This window comes from Dipodomys merriami, unplaced genomic scaffold (genome assembly GCF_024711535.1).
Source record: "Dipodomys merriami isolate MVZ:Mamm:240054 unplaced genomic scaffold, mDipMer1.0.p SCAF_20, whole genome shotgun sequence".
Classification (NCBI taxonomy): domain Eukaryota; kingdom Metazoa; phylum Chordata; class Mammalia; order Rodentia; family Heteromyidae; genus Dipodomys; species Dipodomys merriami.
In genome coordinates, this window is record NW_027203382.1 from 20884227 (window position 1) to 20904150 (window position 19924).

At 38.3% G+C, this 19924-nt stretch overlaps 1 protein-coding gene across 2 annotated transcripts in view; it reads right to left on the bottom strand.

Annotated features, from left to right (window-relative positions):
• Rasgrf2 (Ras protein specific guanine nucleotide releasing factor 2) overlaps positions 1-19924 on the bottom strand; it is a 216077-nt gene that overhangs the window by 143288 nt on the left and 52865 nt on the right. The gene's annotated exons all lie outside the window — the stretch shown is intronic.

Sequence of the window (19924 nt, forward strand, 5' to 3'; positions counted from 1 at the left end):
TACAAGTACAAAAAGAACACTGTACAAATCTATTTCTGAAGACATATTAAAGTTAACATGAAAAAATAACTGCAGACATTTTCTGAGGAGGAAGAGTATGTTAAGATTACAGGGATCCAAGTATGCACATTTGCATCAGCCAATTATCCTTTCTGTTCTCCTCTATATCTATTCCCCATTCAGACAAGCAATATGCCTAGTGTTACATCCAATTGTTACCATTGCCTTTCCTTCCATTTTAGCACCAATTGCTTCTATCCTTGTTTTCCTAGACAGATTATCCTTGACATAGGAAGGAAACCTAATCCCTATCCTGGGGGCTAAGAGATTGGCACAATTTCTTTTTGATAGAGTTGTGATCTAAGTTGTTGAACAAAAGGAATTGGGCTAAACTAAAAAAAAGCATACCATCAGTTATCAGAACTAAAATAAATTATCAAGGATATAATGACTTTTCTTTTTCCCCCAAACATTGGTATCTTTATTACTGAGGTATATGATTCACATGTATTTTTTAGAATGACTTGAACAAATCTTGAGATTGCTTGATTTGAAAACAGCAGATAAAACTTCTGCCATAGGCATTTCACAGGAACATTATGATAGGTTAAATAAATCTCCAAAGATTATTGGAAATAATGTGTATGCATAGAAGATGTTAGTAATCCTGAAATGCTTGTGGGATTAAGTACTAACCTATCAAGAAATATTTATTTTTTTCTCTTATGTTAGTGAATTATATGTTCTTCAGCCTTAATTCTTTTTTTTATTGTGAACATACTGTACAGAGGGGTTACAATTACATGGGCAAGATAATGAGTACATTTCTTATCAAGCATTGCAGCCTCCTCCTTTGTTTACCCTTCACATCCCTTCCCAGCCTTCCCCCTCCCCCACCTAATTCTCCCCCCTCCCCACCAAAGTTGTAAAGTTCATTTTTGTCATGACAACTTGTACTTCTCATTGTTGCAACGAGTCCACCTGTATCCTTAAACGACTTGTTTTTTCCCCTTCTCCTCCACAAATTATACCAACAGCAAATATAGTGAAAGCAGGAGTTATACCATGGGGGAGGGACATACAAAGCAACAAAGAGATAATCTTATAAATGCATTAGAAACAAATGCATGAAAGAAAAAAAAGCATTTAAATACATATCTAAGGGTTCATTTTCCTAACATCACATTATCTGACCTTTTCTGCTTGACTCAGACATATACTACTTATTGCAAATAAGGGAAACCATGGGATCTATGTTTCTTTGGGCTTGGCTTACTTCACTTAATATAATTTTTTCCAAGCCTTTCCATTTCCTAACAAATGGGGCAATGTCATTCTTTCTGATGGAGGCATAGAATTCCATTGTGTATATATACCATGTTTTCTTGATCCATTCATCTACTGAGGGGCATCTGGGTTGGTTCCATATCTTAGCTATGGTAAATAATGCTGCAATAAACATAGTTGTGCTGGTAGCCTTAGTGTGGTCTTGTTTGTAAACATTTGGGTAAATGCCCAAAAATGGGATTGCTGGGTCATAGGGGAGCTCTATGTGAAGTCTTTTGAGGAACCTCCATACTGCTTTCCAAAGTGGTTGAACAAGTTTACACTCCCACCATAATGACTTTTCTTATATGAAGGGTACTCATAATTACCCTAGAGTCAACCCAAATATCTATCAGTAGGTGAGTAGATTTTTTTTAATGTTGGTATATTCTTACAAAGGAACACTGTTCAAAAGTAAAAAAGGAACAAACTTGATAAACCTAGCATCTTGGATCTCTCAAAAGGATCCGGCTGAGTAGAGAAGCCAGCTTAAAGGCTTACATCCTCTCTAATTCCTTGTGAGTGATCTTGAACTAGTGTCATCAAATAGATCCATTGTTTTCAGAGAGCATGACTGTCAGAAGAGACAGGACAGTTCCGCATGATCACTGCAGGGCCTGTACAAATCTAAATCGAGATTTAAGCACATACAGTCATGCCAAAAAGTTAATTTTTTATATTTTATATAAATATTTTTTAAATCCTGATGACATAGTTGTCATCAGGATTCCAGAACACAAAATAAAATCATATAACCAGAGCTCACAGACCCTCAAACTTTGTGATCCACAAAGTCACCCTGTGTTCTAAAAGGATTGGCATGAAATAGAGAACTTTACAACAATAAACAGATTCCATGGATCATAGTTGCAAAACAGAATCTGCTTTAAAAAAATCATCTTGCAAAAAGATACATGAAGATGTGGAGAATTCTCGTTTATAATACATAGAAGTGCATGTATCTGGTTTTGAGTCTGCTTTGGATTAGACAAAGTGATAAGTGTCTGAGTCAAAGACACATCACCCTGACAACCTTTGTGAGCCACAATATACCCAGTAAATCATGATGATTCAGTACAATCTCAGAGGTCTTTGTGGTACAATTGAACAGATGGAACATCTAGAGATTTACTCTAGCCTACACAGCTTTAAAATGCTTTAGAAACAAGCCCCTATATCCAGACAAAGTAACAGTACTTCCAGATAAGCAATCCCCATCCTAGAAACATAGGTAAAAAGCAGAACTATAGCAGAAAGTTTGGGGAGGGAAGAGTAACACACTAGAACCAAGTAGCTGAGGATATGCTGTTGTAACACAATATAGGGTTTTGGAAGCTAACCTAAAGCCCAGGCCTAAAATAAGGTCACATGAAAGGTTACCAACTTGGTATAATAGAGACTATAAAAACTCTGTTCCCAGTCTATAATATGCTGGGATAATTTCCTAAGTCAGAAGTATAATTTGAAAAACACAAACATTTTTATATAGTGGAATGGTCACTGTACCTCTGATTAGGAAAAATTGTCCTAACTGCAATTTGAAATCCAAAACATGCAGACAAAAAATATAAAATTTAATTACAGGAAAGCAGCCTGAATCAGAACAACACCTCAAGCAATGCATTAAGACATGCAACAAAGTACAAATACATGTATAGTTTACATAATGGGATCATACCACTCACATGTTATTATGTGGTTTTCCTCTTTATGGTATTCATATTGTAAGTTACATGAATATATTTCTTAACATTTATAACTTTCAAAATTGTGTTACCTTTTGTAGTGCATATTTGAAAGAACATTAAGCTCATAGAAAAGCTATATGAACCATAATATAGTTAAAAATTGAGTTACTACTGGGCACTTGATAGTTCATGCCTCTAATCCTAGCTCATTGTTTGAAGCCAGTCCAGGAAGGAAACTCTGTGAGACTATTATCTCCAAATAACCAGCAAAAAAAGCCAGAGGTGGAGCTGTGGCTCAAGTGGTAGAGTACTAGCCTTTAGCAAAAAAGCTAAGGGATAATTAATAAGCAGGCCCTGAGTTCAAGCCCCAGTAATGGCACACACACACACACACACACACACACACACACACACACACACACACAACCTTAAAAACAGCTTAAAAGAAATATTCTTAAAATATAAAAAGAGAATATTATATGCCTAATGATAAAAAGATACAAGAAGACACTAACCAAAAGACAAAAAGTAAGACTATACCAAATATACAATTTATAATGAAGAAAGTCGTCTAAGTAGAAGACTCAATTCACCAGAAAGTAAAGCAATCCTAAATATTTATATACCTAATAAGACATATCAAATACACTGGGCAAAAAACAAAAAGTGCATCATTATATTGGATTGTCACAAGTCCAATTGTTTATGCCTTGTCCCTCAAGACTTCCAGACCAGAACCAGCGTTTTGATTAGTGTAGAATGTTAAAGCCTGGCAAAGGCTAGGTGCACAGTGCTGCCTTTACAAAGTGGCATTCCCTTCAAGGCCAAAGAAAGGAGAGCATCTGCCTTCAGAAACTGGCCCTACCTAGGTGAGCCATCTTGTGCTCATCTTAGAGCTTGTTGAAAAGACAGTTTCAAAGGCAGCCTGGGAGGGTCAGGAGCCACACAGAAGGAGGTTAAAGGAGTCCTTTTCAAGGCTGAGGACAAGGAAGAAGGATCATAGGAGATGGAGCAATAGATGTTATTCCTGCCAACTGAGAAGCTCCTGAAAGCCCAAAAGAGAATCCCTGAAGATTAGGCTTTAACTCCAGCCACACACAGTGGAAACTCATGTTGTTGGGTCCAACTTGGAAAAGTAAGAACAGCCCAGGAAGTTGGGACAGGAGCCAGGGACAAAGCAGTTGCCAAAGCCTGTCTTTCCCTGTAGCCCCAGCCAGGCACAGAGGAGCATTCACTGTAAACTAGTTTATCTGAGGCTGCAAGGTTAATTACCAACTGAGACTGTCTGGGAGGGAAAATGACTGCAGAATTTGTGATATCAGAGCTATCTGAAAATACTGGGCCTGTAGATGGATGGGGCTGAAGTTGAGGTCTCTGCTTAGTTAACTGGTCAATACAGATGCATTTGACAGAGAAAACTAAGAGAAGGATTGGCTGTGAGGGCAGGAGGTGTCTGGGGGTGAATTGCATTTGGGACACAACTGAAATGCTGTGTAACAGGAGACATGTGGGTTAGTACTTGGGAAAGAATTAGACTGGAGGAGTAGATTTGAGATCAAGTGAAAATATCCAGGAAGGAACAAGAAAAGAATATCACTGTCAGTAGATCAATGTTGAATGTAAAGACATGAACTTGGTCATCTCTCTGTGCAACTCTTCCTTCCACTTTACAATGACCCAGGACTCTGTATTATCTTTCCCAAGTTCCAGAAGGAGGGCAGGACAGAGGTCACAGAATGCCATCAAGGCTCGGCTGCTATTTTCAACACCCAAGAGGACCTAAAAAGCCTCAGGTCTGAGACCGATTCAGAGGACACCAATTTCATGGTGAGGCTAACAACTTTCTGACGAATGATTGAAAATAAATAATTTTCAGGCACACACAGAGACAGTGCTAGGGTTTTGTTTTGTTGGGCTTTTTTTTCTGTGATTTGGGTGAATTTATTAAATGACTCTGAGAAACATACATTTTACTTCTCATCACTTTTCCCATCATTGCTTTGCCTGAGACACAGCTTAACCTTTGGATGTACACTGCTAATATAATTGCCTTGCTGTCACTTAATGGTGGCTTTTAATTGGGTTCCCAGGCAGTGGATGTTGGGGACGTGCCCGTGCAGTGCTCATAGATCAGGGCAGTTCATTGACTTCTTCCACAGCCTGGCTGCAGACATGGATAGAAGCCAGCAGTTACCAAAATGTCACCCTTAAAGATAGCTCTTTAAGCCATTGATTTGTTAGTTTATTGAGTTCCTGTTCTCTCAAATGTAGATGGAGTTTTATGAAATACAATACTAAATTCAATGCTTCCCCTTCTCAGTAGGCTTTTCAGAAGGTTATTTCCCCCCTAGTTTGTGGCATTTAGTTCTCTACCCAGATTAGGAATTTAGGAAGTAACAGCTGTTATGCATGGGATTTAGTAAGGGGCTGTCTGTGGGTTAGGGTGGCAGGTTATCTTCTGGCATTTTACTCTTGCTGGGGCTATGGTAATTCTTCCATCATTGGATTAAAAGAGAGGACCACTATGAAATATGTTCCCATTTATGTTGCCTAATCTATAGCTGGTCTTTCTCCTTGTGTTCCACTTATTAACATAGCCCAGATTAGATCATCTCATCTACCTAATGGCTAATGACTTTTCCTTCTTGTGGAGGCTGGGTGACCTGTAGGTAGGTAGCTCAATGAGTTGAGCAAACAAGTATGTTTTCAACAAAGATTTAGATGTTCAAGATTGGTAGAGAAGACAGAAGGAAATAGAGACCCACCCAGTACAGCTTCTGTCCCACTCTGGCCTAAAATCCTAGAAAAGAGTATGTTAAAAATGTTGATAACATGGGTGGCATGTGCCTATAATGCCTATAATTCAAGAAGAGGAAACAGGAGATTCATGAGCTTAAGAATTGCCTGGGTTATATAGTGAGTCTTTCCCAAAAAAGTGGAAGGAAGTGATGACAAAATCCCTTCTGGGACTCTAGAGTATTCTTTGCACAGCTCTTGTCACAACTGTATCTTTGACAACATGAGTAGGACTCTATAGGGTGATTGCATCATGTAAATCAGTCATTTGTTCAAGAGTAGTCTTTTTTAAAGGACAGTCTGCATGGAGCTGTCCAGAGCCTCCCCTTGCTCCTCTGAGGTGGGGCTGTTCCCTAGCATCCTGAGGAGGACTGAGGAAGAAATGTATTCTCCAACTTTTCAGGCTGTCACAGCCCAGTATAAGCCAGATACAAATCAACCAGGAAGCAAAACGAACCTGAAACAAAGATCACAGTTACAGCAGCCACATACCTCCACAAAAAAATGCCACCAGAATGCCAAAGTCAGAGCAACACAATGCCATATCCCAGTCTGCACCAGTGAGGACCCTCCCCACCACACACACACCCATAGGCCTCTTTCTGTGAATATAACACCTTAGTGTTACATAGTGTGCTTAGTGAAGCACAGAGGAAGGAGTGAATTACCCAAAGATACCTTTTACATTCTGTAGTTGATTAGTCTACACAGGTCTTTTTCCTCCACTTATTCAATGGGAGGGAAGATCAATTTTAAGAAACACTTGCAACACCTCCCAGCTCAAGCAATATGGCCAGTTTCTCTTCCTAAATGATAAATCTGAGCTGCCATGTCTGCTTACAAACTGTCACTGCTATTTTCAAATTCTATGAGCAACCCTTATAGAGATCGTATTGGCTTTTTACCATCAGCCCCCTTCCCTACTTTACATTATTTCCACCTCTTTCTTCGAATGCACAGTGTGTAGCCACCTTACACTGCTCCTCGAAAGGCAAGCTTTCCTCAGCCTCAGGCTGTCACTGAACAGTCTGTGGAGCCTTTGTCTTGAGTGTTAGTGTGTGTGTGTGTGTGTGTGTGTGTGTGTGTGTGTGTGTGTGTGTGTGTGTGTGTGTGTGCACGAGCACTCGTCTGTGCCTGTCCTGGAGCTTGAAATCAGAGTTTGGATGCTGTCCACAAACTTTTTTGCTCAAGACTAATGCTCTACCACTTGAGCCACACCTCCACTTGCAGTTTTTTATGTGCTTTATTGAACATAGGAGTCTCACAGACTTTCCTGCCAGGGCTGGCTTCAAACCACAATCCTCAGGTCTCAGTCTCCTGAGTAGCTAAGCTTATAGTCATGAGCCACCAGTGCCTGGCTTGCATGTGAATCCTGATGACTCTAAATGATAGCTCAGGTAATGAGATCAGAATTATGAGAGTATTCTGAGCCCAACTTTCCTCCTAGGCAAAAATGAGGACAACCATACATAGTCATGGGCCATGTAATGTTTTGGTCAAAGACAGACTGCATGTAAGTTGGTGGTCCCACAAAATTCCTACTGCTTAGCATTTTTTACAGGACATTTTCTCTTTAGTATATGAATAGTTACCATTGTGTTTCAACTGCCTACAGTATTCGGTGCACTAATCAGCCATACAGATTGACATCTAGGAATAGACTACCATATAGTCTACGTGTACAGAAAGCTTCCCTTCTAAGGTTGTGTAAGTATACATCATGATGTTTGCACAACAATGAAATTACCTCTGGATGTGCTTTCTACAACATACCCTGCTATTATACAGCGCCTGGTGTTGTACTTTACAGGTCAAACTAACTGATACCTCAGACACAACACCCAGTAAGCACTTCAAAAACGTTAATTCTCCTCCCTATTAATGTTTTCTGTCTTGATATACTTCACTCCTTCCTTATCACCAGTCCCTCTATGTTCATGCTAAATTTTCTTATTTTGTATCACTGAAATGTCAATTCATCTAAGAAAATCCTTCCCTGATGTCTCCTGGCAAAAACAAAGAGTCCTTCCCTCCTCTGGTGTTTAATAGCTCTATGCACTTTCACTTATAGCATCTTAGAGTTACCCATTTGTACTTTGTCTTCTCTTGTTTTATTGGATCCCTAATGCTAGCACAGAAGGCCCCTAAATTAGTGAGTAAATATTTATTAGTAAACTATGAGGTATAATTGACCTGAGAAGAAGTGGGAGTCAAATATCCATCATTACAGCTATATCCAGTTAATTACCAAGAATTTTGATTTTTTTTGTTTCTTTTGTATGTTCTTCCCCATGGTATAACCCCTGTTTTCACTGTATTTGATTGTGGCACCCTACATCTTGTACGTACATTTTTCTAATTTGGGGAGGCGAAGGGAAATAACAAAATGGTGAAATAAGGATACAGGTTGACCCATTGTAACAATAAGATGTACAAGACACTATGTTGAAAATGAACTTTACAACTTTGTGGGAGAGGGAGGAGTTGGGAAGATAAGGAAGGAAGAGATGGTAGGGGAAAAGCAAAGGAGGGGGTAACAACACTCAATAGGAAATGTACTCATTACCTTACTCATGTAACTGTAACCCCTCTGCACAATATCTTTACAATAAAAATATATATGAAAATTTTTTTAAGAATTTGAACATAAATTTTTTAAAGATTATAGAGAAACTGTTTTAAGGGAAAAGTACAATGTATCTTCTTATCATAAACCAGAAGAACCTAGAATATACCATCACCTCACCATCCCTAGTTAAGCAACATGTTGTTGGCTGTAGGTCAACAATTCCTGATTTACCTTTGGGGTGCTTGTGTATCATAGCACTGGTCACTATAGTGAAGACACAGAAGCAACCTATTTTTCCAACACAAGATGAATGTGTTATATACATATAACGGAATGCTAATCAGCCTTGAAAAAGAAGGCAATCCTGTCATGTGGATAAGGTAAAATAAACCAGACACAGGAAGACAAATAACACATCATTTCAGTGATATGTAGAATCTGAAAAAGCTGGAACTCACAAAATCAGAGTAGAATGACAGTCCCAGCACTGGAGGAAGGGACTTGATGGAAGGGACTTGATGATTAGCACCTAAGTGCTAATCAGCTAGTTAGGAGAAAAAGCCTTTGTGATGTGTTGCAGCAAATGGCAAGTATAATAAAAAAAATAGTTTTCCACATTCCAGAATGCTAGAAGAGTAGATTTTAATTGTTTTCACCACATAAACATAAGTATGTGAAACCAGGTGCCAGTGGTTTATGCCTGTAATCCTAGTCAGGAGGCTGAGATCTAAGGATCCCAGTTCAAAGCCAGCCCAGGCAGAAATGTCTGTGAGAATCTTATCTTCAATTAAACCACCAAAAGAAATGGAGCTATGGTTCAAGTGGTAGAGTGCTAGGCTTTAGTAAAACAACTCAGGAACAGTGCCAGTTTCTAAGTTCAAACTCCAAGACTGGAGCAAAACAACAACAAAAAGTATGTGAGGTGAGTGGTGGATTTATTAATCAGCTGGATTTAATAATTCTACATTGTAAATATATATCAAACTATAACCCTATAAATACATACAATCATCATTTACTAATTAAAAGTAAATCGTTTAAAAGCCTTACATGTTACCTACAAGAACCTCTTTTTTAAAAAAGATATAATGGACAGATCTAGGACATGAAAATTTCCAGATCTTCTTGGCGAGTTCTGTTGTAACTTCAATGTGAATGTTCATTTTCATTTTTCTGGCTTTGTCATAATGTGTTTGCTGCTGTTTATGCTATGTGTCACTGCAAAGAGAACAAATGTAATCCAATATGAGAACACAGCCCACCAAAACTCTCATCCTTAGCTTCTGCAAGTTAGAAAAAATCATAGCTAGTGGTGCAGATTGTGGAGGATGGTGCTACCAGGCATCCTCTGTTTCCTGCATTTCTGTGTAGCTTGAATCATGCACAGCAACCATGCACACCCATATAACCAACAAAAATACATTCCTTCCACTCAATAGTATTTGAGTTATTTTCCATAAATATACACAGCTTTTCAATCATGTTGAAGACACTTACTCCATTTGCAAAACCTCATCTAAGTCCAGCTAATACTGTTTATCCTTAGAAAGAAATGCTATTAGTCAAAACAGTGATTTTCAGCTAAGTGAGGCAGCTTTCCCCTAGCAATCTTAGATACTTGAAAGGCAGTGATATGGAGGTCTACAGCTTGAAATCATACCAAGCAAAAAGTTCAGGAGACCTATCTCAACAATACCTGAGCATGTTGACCCATCATCCCAGCTATGTGGGAAGAGTAAGTAGGAGGATCATGGTCTAAGCTAGCCTGGGAATAAACAAGGGACCTTATCCTAAAAATAACTAAAACAAAAAATGCCTGAGATGTGGCTCAAGTGGTAGAGTACCTACATATTAAGAGCAAGGTCCTTAGTTCAAACCGCATGCCATCAGAAAGAAAAAGATAGTAATGTTCCCATTAAGACTAAAATCTACTCTGTTTGTTTCTTAGAAATATACAGTAGGAAAAATTGTTAATACATCCTTCTCCATACAAATACAATATTCCCTCATATCCAGAGTTTTGCTATCTGGAATTTCTAATTACTCACAGCAATCTGAAAATATTAATTTGAAAAATTCTGGAAACAAACTGTTTTAACTGCCTGCTATCCTGAGTATCATGATGAAATTTTACATTGTCTCATCTTGTCCTGCCTGGGACATGAGTCATGCCTTTACGTGTGTATCCATGCTGCCTGTACAACCCACCTAGTAGTTACTCAGTAGCTAGCTACATTGTCAGAGCAACTGTTGCAGTACCACAGATTTTTGTAACTCTTTTTACTTAAAAGTATTTCTAAAGCATGTCCTGGCAAAAGTCCAGGACAAGGGTGTTCCTGAGGTCATCCCATGGCTCTGAAGCATGGTGAAGCTCTCTATCACACCAAGACCTTGCATCCAGACTTCCTGCTCCACAAGAATGGGTACAATATTATTCAGTGATCTTGCCCAACAGCCCCATGGCTTGCGATGATCATACACCCAGTCAAAAAACAGACAAAAAGATTTTCAAGATGTGGAGATGGACATAAATCATGGACAGTAAGTCTGCAGTCTGAAAACAATAAAACAGTGTACATAGTCAACTTATTCCCGCTATGAATTATTACCTCCTATTATTTCTCATCTTCCCTTCTTCTTTCTATTACTGTTTGTGAAATGGAAATAAAATCTATTTTAAATATTTGCTATATTGCTTAAGCTGCTTTTTTAGGTTACTTTTACTAATGTTGACTCTGATGAGTTTAACCCTTCACATCTCAAAATTCATCCAAACTGACAACTAAGCTATCTTGAATATTCATGAGGTTTCAAATGTTTTCCCAATACTTCAGGCCCTTCATGTTATCTCATTCCTGGGCCCTACATGCACAGACTTGATGCACTAGATGCACTTTAAATCTGACTTGCTGTGAGAGAGCTAAGACAAGAAAGACCAAAAGTAACTAACACACCTTAACAGGGACAAACACTTCATGTATCTTGATATACATTCCTCCTGTTGCTTTCTTATTTTTTCATGCTTCCTAATATTAAGTGCTACTTTGTAAGCAGTTTCTCTGTCTATTATATGCAGTCATGATTGTGATCTCTATTAAGACCCTAAAAAAAGAAGAAATATTTTAAGAGAATTTTACTCTTGACCTAGTTGCCCTGATCTATGAAAAGTAAACATTTCACTCTGTGTCTGATGATAGTTTCTACAAACTGAACCATCCCATTTCTCTATCATAACTCTATCACATAGGCACTTTCAACTCCAAAGAAAATTTGGGGTATATCAGAAGAGACTAGGTTTTCCTCAAGGTTGATAGATGTCATCATTTCATAACATTGTTGGCTATATGTTAAAGCGCCTTCTTTACTGTTAAAGCAGACAGCAAATTATCCAATTGTCTTACTATGGTTTGGATGTTTCCATCAAAATGAGTTGAAATTTAACTAACCTCACTTTGAGATATTGAGAGGAGAGGCCAAGTAACACATTTAAAGGTGATTAGGCAGAGCCCTCATGAGTAGGTTAACCCACTTGTGGATGAATGGATTCACGGCTTGAAAGTGGATCTGTTACTTTTTTAAAAATGGTTCTATTTCTTGGTCATATCACTCTTGCAATGTCATGTCTTAACCACTTTGGAACTCTATATAGCAAGGAGTCCTACAATGGCCAGGCATGGTGGTGTGTATCTGTAATCCCAGCTATTTGGGAGGTAGAGCTATGAGAATCACAGCTTGAAATTAAACTAAAAACAAAAGGTATGATTCAGGTAGCAGAGTACAAGTATGAGACCTGAAATCAATCATCAGGATCACATTCTTTAAAAAGCCCTCATCAGATACACCAGATATAGCCCCTCAAATTGGACCTCCTACTCCCCAGAATGGTGAGCTGAGTAAACCTTATTTTTAAATTTTACCCAATCAAACCCTACTGCATTGTTGGTGGGAGTGTTGTGGGAGTGCTCAACCACTTTGGAAAGTAGTATGGACTGGGCTGGGAAGGTGGCTCAGTGGTAGAGTGCTTGCCTTGCATGCATGAGGCCCTGGGTTCGATTCCTCAGCACCACATAAGCAGAAAAAGCCAGAAGTGGCGCTGTGGCTCAAGTGGTAGAGTGCTAGCCTTGAGCTGAAGAGCTGAGGGACAGCGCCCAGGCCCAGAGCTCAGGCTCCATGACTGGCAAAAAAAAAAAAAAAAGAAAGTAGTATGGAGGTTCCTCAAAAGACTCCTCATAGAGCTCCCCTATGACTCAGGAATTCCACTTTTGGGCATTTACCCAAATGATCACAAACAAGACCACACTAAAGCTACCGGCACAACTATGTTTATTGCAGCATTATTTACTATAGCTAAGATATGGAACCAACCCAGATGCCCCTCAGTAGATGAATGGATCAAGAAAATGTGGTATATATACACAATGGAATTCTATGCCTCCATCAGAAAGAATGACATTGCCCCATTTGTTAGGAAATGGAAAGACTTGGAAAAAATTATATTAAGTGAAGTAAGCCAGGCCCAAAGAAACATAGGTCCTATGGTTTCCCTTATTTGCAATAACTAGTATATGTCTGAGACCAGAAGAAAAGGTCAGATAAGATGATGTTAGGTGAAATGAACCCCAAGATAAGGACACAAGTGTTTTTTTTTCTTTCTTGATATTGTTTCTAATGTATTTATACGGTGATTTTTTTTTGTTGCTTTGTATGTCCCTCCCCATGATATAACCCCTGTTTTCACTGTACTTGATGTTGGTATAATTTGTGGAGGGGAAGGGAAAAAACAAATAGTTTAAATAGGGATACAGGTGGACCCATTGCAACAATGAGATGTATAAGATGCAGAAAAATGAACTTTACAACTTTGGTGGGGTTGGGGGAGGGCAGGCAAGTCCATGAGACTCTTATCTCCAATAAACCACTAAAAACTGGAAGTGGCATGGTGTCCCAAGTGGTAGAGCACTCACCTTGAGCTGAAGAGCACAGGGACAGCGCCGAGGCCCAGAGTTCAAGCCCCATGACTGACAAAAAACAAAACAAAAATAAAATAATAATTTACCCAAATCTGTGGTACTTAGCTACAGTAACAGAAAATAGTCTCAGAGATGCCTCCTCGAGGTCTTCTTAGATACCTCTAAGCTACTGAAGGATTTCCCTTTCCTATTGGTTCAGTTTCTTAGCACCTCAATTCAAAGGCTTTCCATGAATAATAGCTCAATATAAGCCAGCTTCACACACCCACACAGCATCTGAGCAGGTGGTGGCATTCAGCAGCAAGTGCCTAAGACCAAGCACACTAGACATCAGGACTCTTGTTTGCCTTGGGGAACACAGTATGAATTCTGGCATATCCTTCATTGTGTCTAGCTTTGGTCTTGGGCCAAAGGGAGACAAGGCTACCTTTCCTCCTGATGTGAAAGGTGAAGTTGAAGATATGATGTGTAGGAAGTACATCTCATCATCATTGTGTGATGTAGCTGCCTGGGGACACAGGGAGTTGTCACCACCCTGCTTCCGGGACACTGGAATTCTTCCAATGCCATACATAAGAATGGCAGTGTTCCTTCCCCCTTCTTCTTGCTTCTCACAGATTAAAAAGCTAATCACCGAGGGAAAAGTAGAAAGGGATGTATTCCAATCATGAATTGGCACACAGAGTTCTTAGTAATTAAGGAGAGGCCATAGTGTTTCTGTGGTGCTGGTTATTTGTTGGTTGTTTTGTTTTGTAGGACTTGGGAAGGAGGTGGCTCTCTGATAGTCACAATGAAGTTTGTTTTAAATTTTTGCAGTCTTAGTGAATAGTTTGCATTTTGACATGCAAGAATTTGCTGAATGATTTCTCCCAACAGAATATGAATATTAAAAATGAACTATGAATAAAGTAAAGCATTAGTATGCATAAAACCCACACCTCTCTTCAATATCATGTTCTACAAATGGCTTTAGACATTTTCTATTAAACATATTTCAGTGGACAAGAATTTAGCTCAGAATCTAGCACAAAAGTTTGTCTCCTATTGTGTAGTTTTCTGCCACAACAGGAAGAATACATTCGGTCAGATCAAGTTGTGCTCCCTGAGAAGGAAAAGGACAATAGAGGTCAAAGGACCTGTCATTTTAGGAATAGCTAAACAAACTTGATCTATTTGGTTGCTCTTGCAATCTTTGGCAGGCTATCCTATGAATTATGGAACAGAGAAGCTTACATTGACCAAAGGATCTGAGCTCTCATAAATCACCAATCAAGTATCATATCTAATGCTTTAAGCCATCATCCTTAACTTGCAGGGGAAGGCAAGGGTTCTTTTCAACAGATTGTTAAATTCTTATACATGTTTTTATCTTTCTCTTCTATTACCATTGCACATATGGATAAATGTTGTTGAGCAAATAACATTTGCTTTGTATGATTGGCCAACTTCAGCTACCTCCAAGCCCAACATGTTGATTTACTAAGAGACATCTAACTCTCTTCTGCCACAGAGGCACTGACTTGAGCAGACTTAGGAATTCAGCCACCATTGTTTTTTCTTACAATAAGATGCCTGAACTGAATCACTAGTCCAATGTCATCCTGCACCCTCCTGAATTAATCTTGAACTTCTAACTTTACTGGTTCTAAAGAAGAAAACCTCTAAAACTTTTTCCCACATTCTTTTCTTTTTTCTTCTTCTTCTTTTTATTTTTTATTTTTTATTTTTTTGCAAGGACTCAGGTCCTTGCACTTGCCAGGTAAGTACTCTTCCACTAAGCTAAATCCCCAATCCCCACATTCCTTTCTTATTCTAACTTTCTGTTTTCTTCACTTGGCAACCATATTCTCATTTGTGCAAAGAAACAAGTACCATAGAAATGTGTTCTATGACCCCTGCATAGTGAATACCACTTAGCAGAGAGAGAGCTATGCAAGTGAAGCCCTTTGCTGCTGAAAACAAATGCAAGGTTCTCTGTCAAACAAGAACTGTGGGGTGCTATAAAAGTGGTGGGAAATGTGGCCTTGAACACCAACTTTAGATTCATTCTCTGTGACTCATAAAATCAGAATGGATGCCTGGAGTGTTGACAACCTTCTTGGTGAGGTTTAGAAAAGGATTCATGTCCTTGAAAACAAAACCAGATGATTTCTAAGATTCCACATTACTAAAATCCTTCGTTAGCCAAACCTAACTTAGAAAAAAAGGGAGGTCTGGGCTATTATTTTGACTTTGATGCTCAGTATCCCAGTTTCCTATGGTATGAAACTGTATCAAAGTGGTAAGTAAAGAAGACAAAGGTAAATAAAGAAATAAGTAGCATCTTTTAAGAAAACAGTTTTGAATGGTGATGTAACTAGCTTACTCTGGAAATCAGCTGTTACACTTACCAAATTAACTGGGAAACAATACTGTACTCAAGGTTTTTAATCAAAAGTGTTGGGTCCATATTATTTCTTGTTTTGGTATTTTAAATGCTAACTGCGTTTGGAACTTAAGTATAATAATTATGAACGCTCAAATTCATTGAATAAATTTGTTATTAATTTAAGAATTATTAACACAAGTTCATTAAATGAAATTCATTCACTATTTTCCAATTTAATTCATTATTAAGATGCAACCCTTAATAATAATCTAATTATAATCAAATAATCATGTGCCCAAAACAACATATACTCTTGAAATAACAAGCATATAACATTAAAGGATTAGTATATGAATACATGCATTGAGGTTTCCTAAATCAATAATCAAAAATCCAAATACTTATCACAACAGAAAAGTGGGGGGGGGGAATCTCAGAATATTCACTGTCTAAAACAAAACAAAAACAAAAATATGAAAATATGAAAACATGGAAATATGAAAAATATCAAAAAATATGTATGTGGGGTTTGATATGTAACTTAGTGGGAGAGTACTAGAATAATGTCCTGGGTTTGATAGCCAGCACTGCAAAGAAAGAGAAACTGAGAGGAAGAAAGAGACAGACATAGAGTTAGAGAAGGAGAGAGTATCCATATATTAAGATTGTATTACCAAGTTGCAATTTTAAATAAAGTAATAGAATAATGTAATCTAGAATTGAAACATATAACATGCTAACTGAAGTAAAAATGGTTACAAGCTTTGTGGAAATGATTGGTAATTTGTATCTCATACTTTTGAACATTCCCATTGCTTTATAGGAATCTATAATCGTGAGATAATTGAAAAAGCTTTCATGTAACCAATGTGAGAAACGTCTCCTTGTATCATTAATTATAAAATCTCCATCAGTAGTGGACAAGTGAATAATTGTTAGGAATTTAAATCAGAATATCGGAGTGAGTAATAATTATGCTCCATCCAAAATAATTATAAATTTCAGCAAAATACTGTATGCATATATACATATATACACACAGTACCTTTATCATATATATGCATGTCTATATTAGTATATTTATCATATATACATGTGCACATGTATGCATACATATATGTATAAGTGCATATGTGTATATGCATTTATATGTACTATATGATGTATTATATAAATGATACATGTATCATATATCATATGCACATATATGACAGGTCATACTTAAAATAATGTATATGTTTTGTTGTATGTTATAATGTATGTTATGTAGGATATATATTGCACATAATATAACATTCATAAAACAAATGTATTTGGGATAACATACATAACTATTTGACTGTGGGATTTGATTTATAGAAGAACAGAAGTATATAGGAGGTTGACATCTATAGAGCATTTGGCTGAAGAGTATGCTGAAGTCCAGGTGGTGTGGCACAGAAACAAATCTAGCAGAAAACCATTTTTACTGGCTTGAGGAGTAATTGACATAATTGAGAAGTGCCAGAAAAATAGAAAATAAGGGAGAAAGTGCTGAAAGGAGTGGGAGCTAAAGAGAGGATTACCAAAATCTTCAATTAAAAACTGTGTCAGATCCTTGGCTGACCTCCAAACTGCACATGCAATTTCTGAGGAGCCAAGCGGAAAGCAACAGCTGGACAAATGAAGAAAACTGATCAGACTGCAGCTGCTGTCCATGCAGTGAGGACAGAATTATTAGAGTTCAGAGGTCAGTCAGCCAAGTAAACTGCTTACTAGCAAAATTGAACTCTTTACCAATGAAAATAACAGAACTCAGGATCTTTAAAATTTGCCCAATATACATTTTAAAATATACTGATCATTCAAAAAAACAGGAAGGCCCACAGTATAATCCCTGCTTTCACTGTATTTGATGTCAGTATAATTTGTGGAGGGGAAGGGGAAAAACAAGTCGTTTAAATAAGGATACAGGTGGACCTGTTGCAACAATGAGAAGTACAAGTTGTCATGTCAAAAACGAACTTTACAACTTGGGGGGGGGGGAGGATGGGTGGAGGGGGAGGGAGGATGGGAAGGGATGGGAAGGGTAAACAAAGGAGGAGGCTACAATGCTTGATAAGAAATGTACTCACTACCTTGCCCATGTAATTGTAACCCCTCTGTACAGTATTTTCACAATTAAAAAAAAACTTTAAAAAAACAGGAAGGAAGGAAGGAGGGAGGAAGGGAGGGAGGGAGGGAGGGACAAAAATAGAAAAATGTATCACAAGTTCCCAGGTGGAGAATTTCAGGATAGAAAAGTGAACTATCTTTTAAAGACTAAATGAAACTTTAGAACTGAAAAACAGAACATCTACCATACAAAAATTGGGGCTGGGAATTATGGCTCCAGTGGTAGAGCAGCAACCTAAGTAAGCTCTTCAGCCACTTCTCTCTACACATGGTATATGATTGGGTCTGGATGGTCTGTCCATTGGGAGGATTTTCCATTGTCACAGTCTTTCCAGGAGACCTTGAAGGATAATACAGCCACCATCAAAACTTGAGCTCCTTCCTTCTCCATCACCTTGATTGTATTGGAGCCTCACACAGTCACAAGCGTTAGCTGAGAAAGGGATACTATTGACAGGCGTGGGTGTCCAGGAGATAAAGAGTAAAACATCTGGGTAAGAACCATCTCATTCTGGGTTACACTGGTTGGGCCTTCAAAGCACAGGCTTCCTCAGTGTCTGGAGATGATGCTATGAGGACATGACCCTGGCATGCCACGGTCTACACTACAGCAGGTGCAGGGACTGAGCCAGCTCTCCAGAGACTGTTTAGCACACTCTGCAGCCAAGCAGCAGCTCTTTCCTTGAAGGGAAGATGCCTTCCTAATATACATCCTTTATCTCTTAGAGAAAGTTCACTTTTTCTGCCAACGAAAATAGTACACATATATAAATATGGAAAATATGGAGAAGCAAAATTAAAGGGGAAAAATCACCATCTCACTATCCTCAAAAAAAAAAAAGATGATTACTAAATCCTTATTTTTCCTGACACAAAGTCTTGCTATAAAGCCCAGGCAGACCTTGAATTCATGATCCTCCTGCCTCACATGCCCAAGTATAAGATTACAAGAATCTACTACTGTGCTCAGTAGAAAGCCACTGTTACATTTTGACAGATAGCATTTATCTATTTTCTAAAACCTCTTGAATATAGTTAAGCTCATGCTACACATGCAACATTATTCAGCATTTTTCAGTTTTCAAAATGGCTTACCCATAAAAATATATACTTGGGAGAGGAGGGGTGGGGGATGGGGACAGGTAGGGATGTGGCTCAGTAGTAGAGAGCATTTGTCTAGCATGTATAAGGCCCGGAGTGTGATTTCTAGCCATACAAAAACAACAACAAACAAAACACTTGCCTATTTTTGAAACATGTTAGAATTGTCAATTATTGCTTGAAATGCTTTGGCTTGTAAAACTCTTTAAATTTGGGGTCATTCAGTGGACACTTTTAATAGTAAATGAAAGGTGTGAAGGCTTTGACTTTATAAACTTATGCTTAGCTTTTCCCTGGGGATCTTTGCTCTTCATGCTTTCCATCACTGATGTGCAGCTACAGCTGTGAAGCATAATAATTAGCTACTGGAACACATGCACATCACAGTCCCAGCAACTGAACAGCCTCATATGTGGTACCAAACTAGATATTAACTGAACCTCTGGGAGCTTACAGTCCCAGGGGAGCATCCTTAATCTGAGCAGCATAAGATGATGTTCTGACCTACATGTCTAGACATGAAAATATTAAGTAACGTCTGCGCAGTGCCAGGCATTATTCTTCTAAGATTCATCCTGCATTTTTAAAATGTATTTCTCATCATGACTCCATGCGTTATTTCACTCTTACAGATAAAATAATATATGACAGCTATCCACAATCCACCAGGGCATGAGCTCTAGAAGCCAGAGGCCCAGAATAATAATGGACTCTTACCAGTACAACCCACATTCTGCTCCCTAGTTTTCATCATGAACACTATGTACATTATGAGGCAAAGCCAACCAGGTTTTATGAGTCCAAAACCCAGGACTCTTGACATAGAGGTCTACTTGATAGAGTCAACCAACCACAAGAGCATGGACTACATAGCACATCAGCTGGAACTGATACAAATAAATTTCCAAAACTTATCAAGTCTGTTCAGTTTTATTATGCCCATGAATATTAC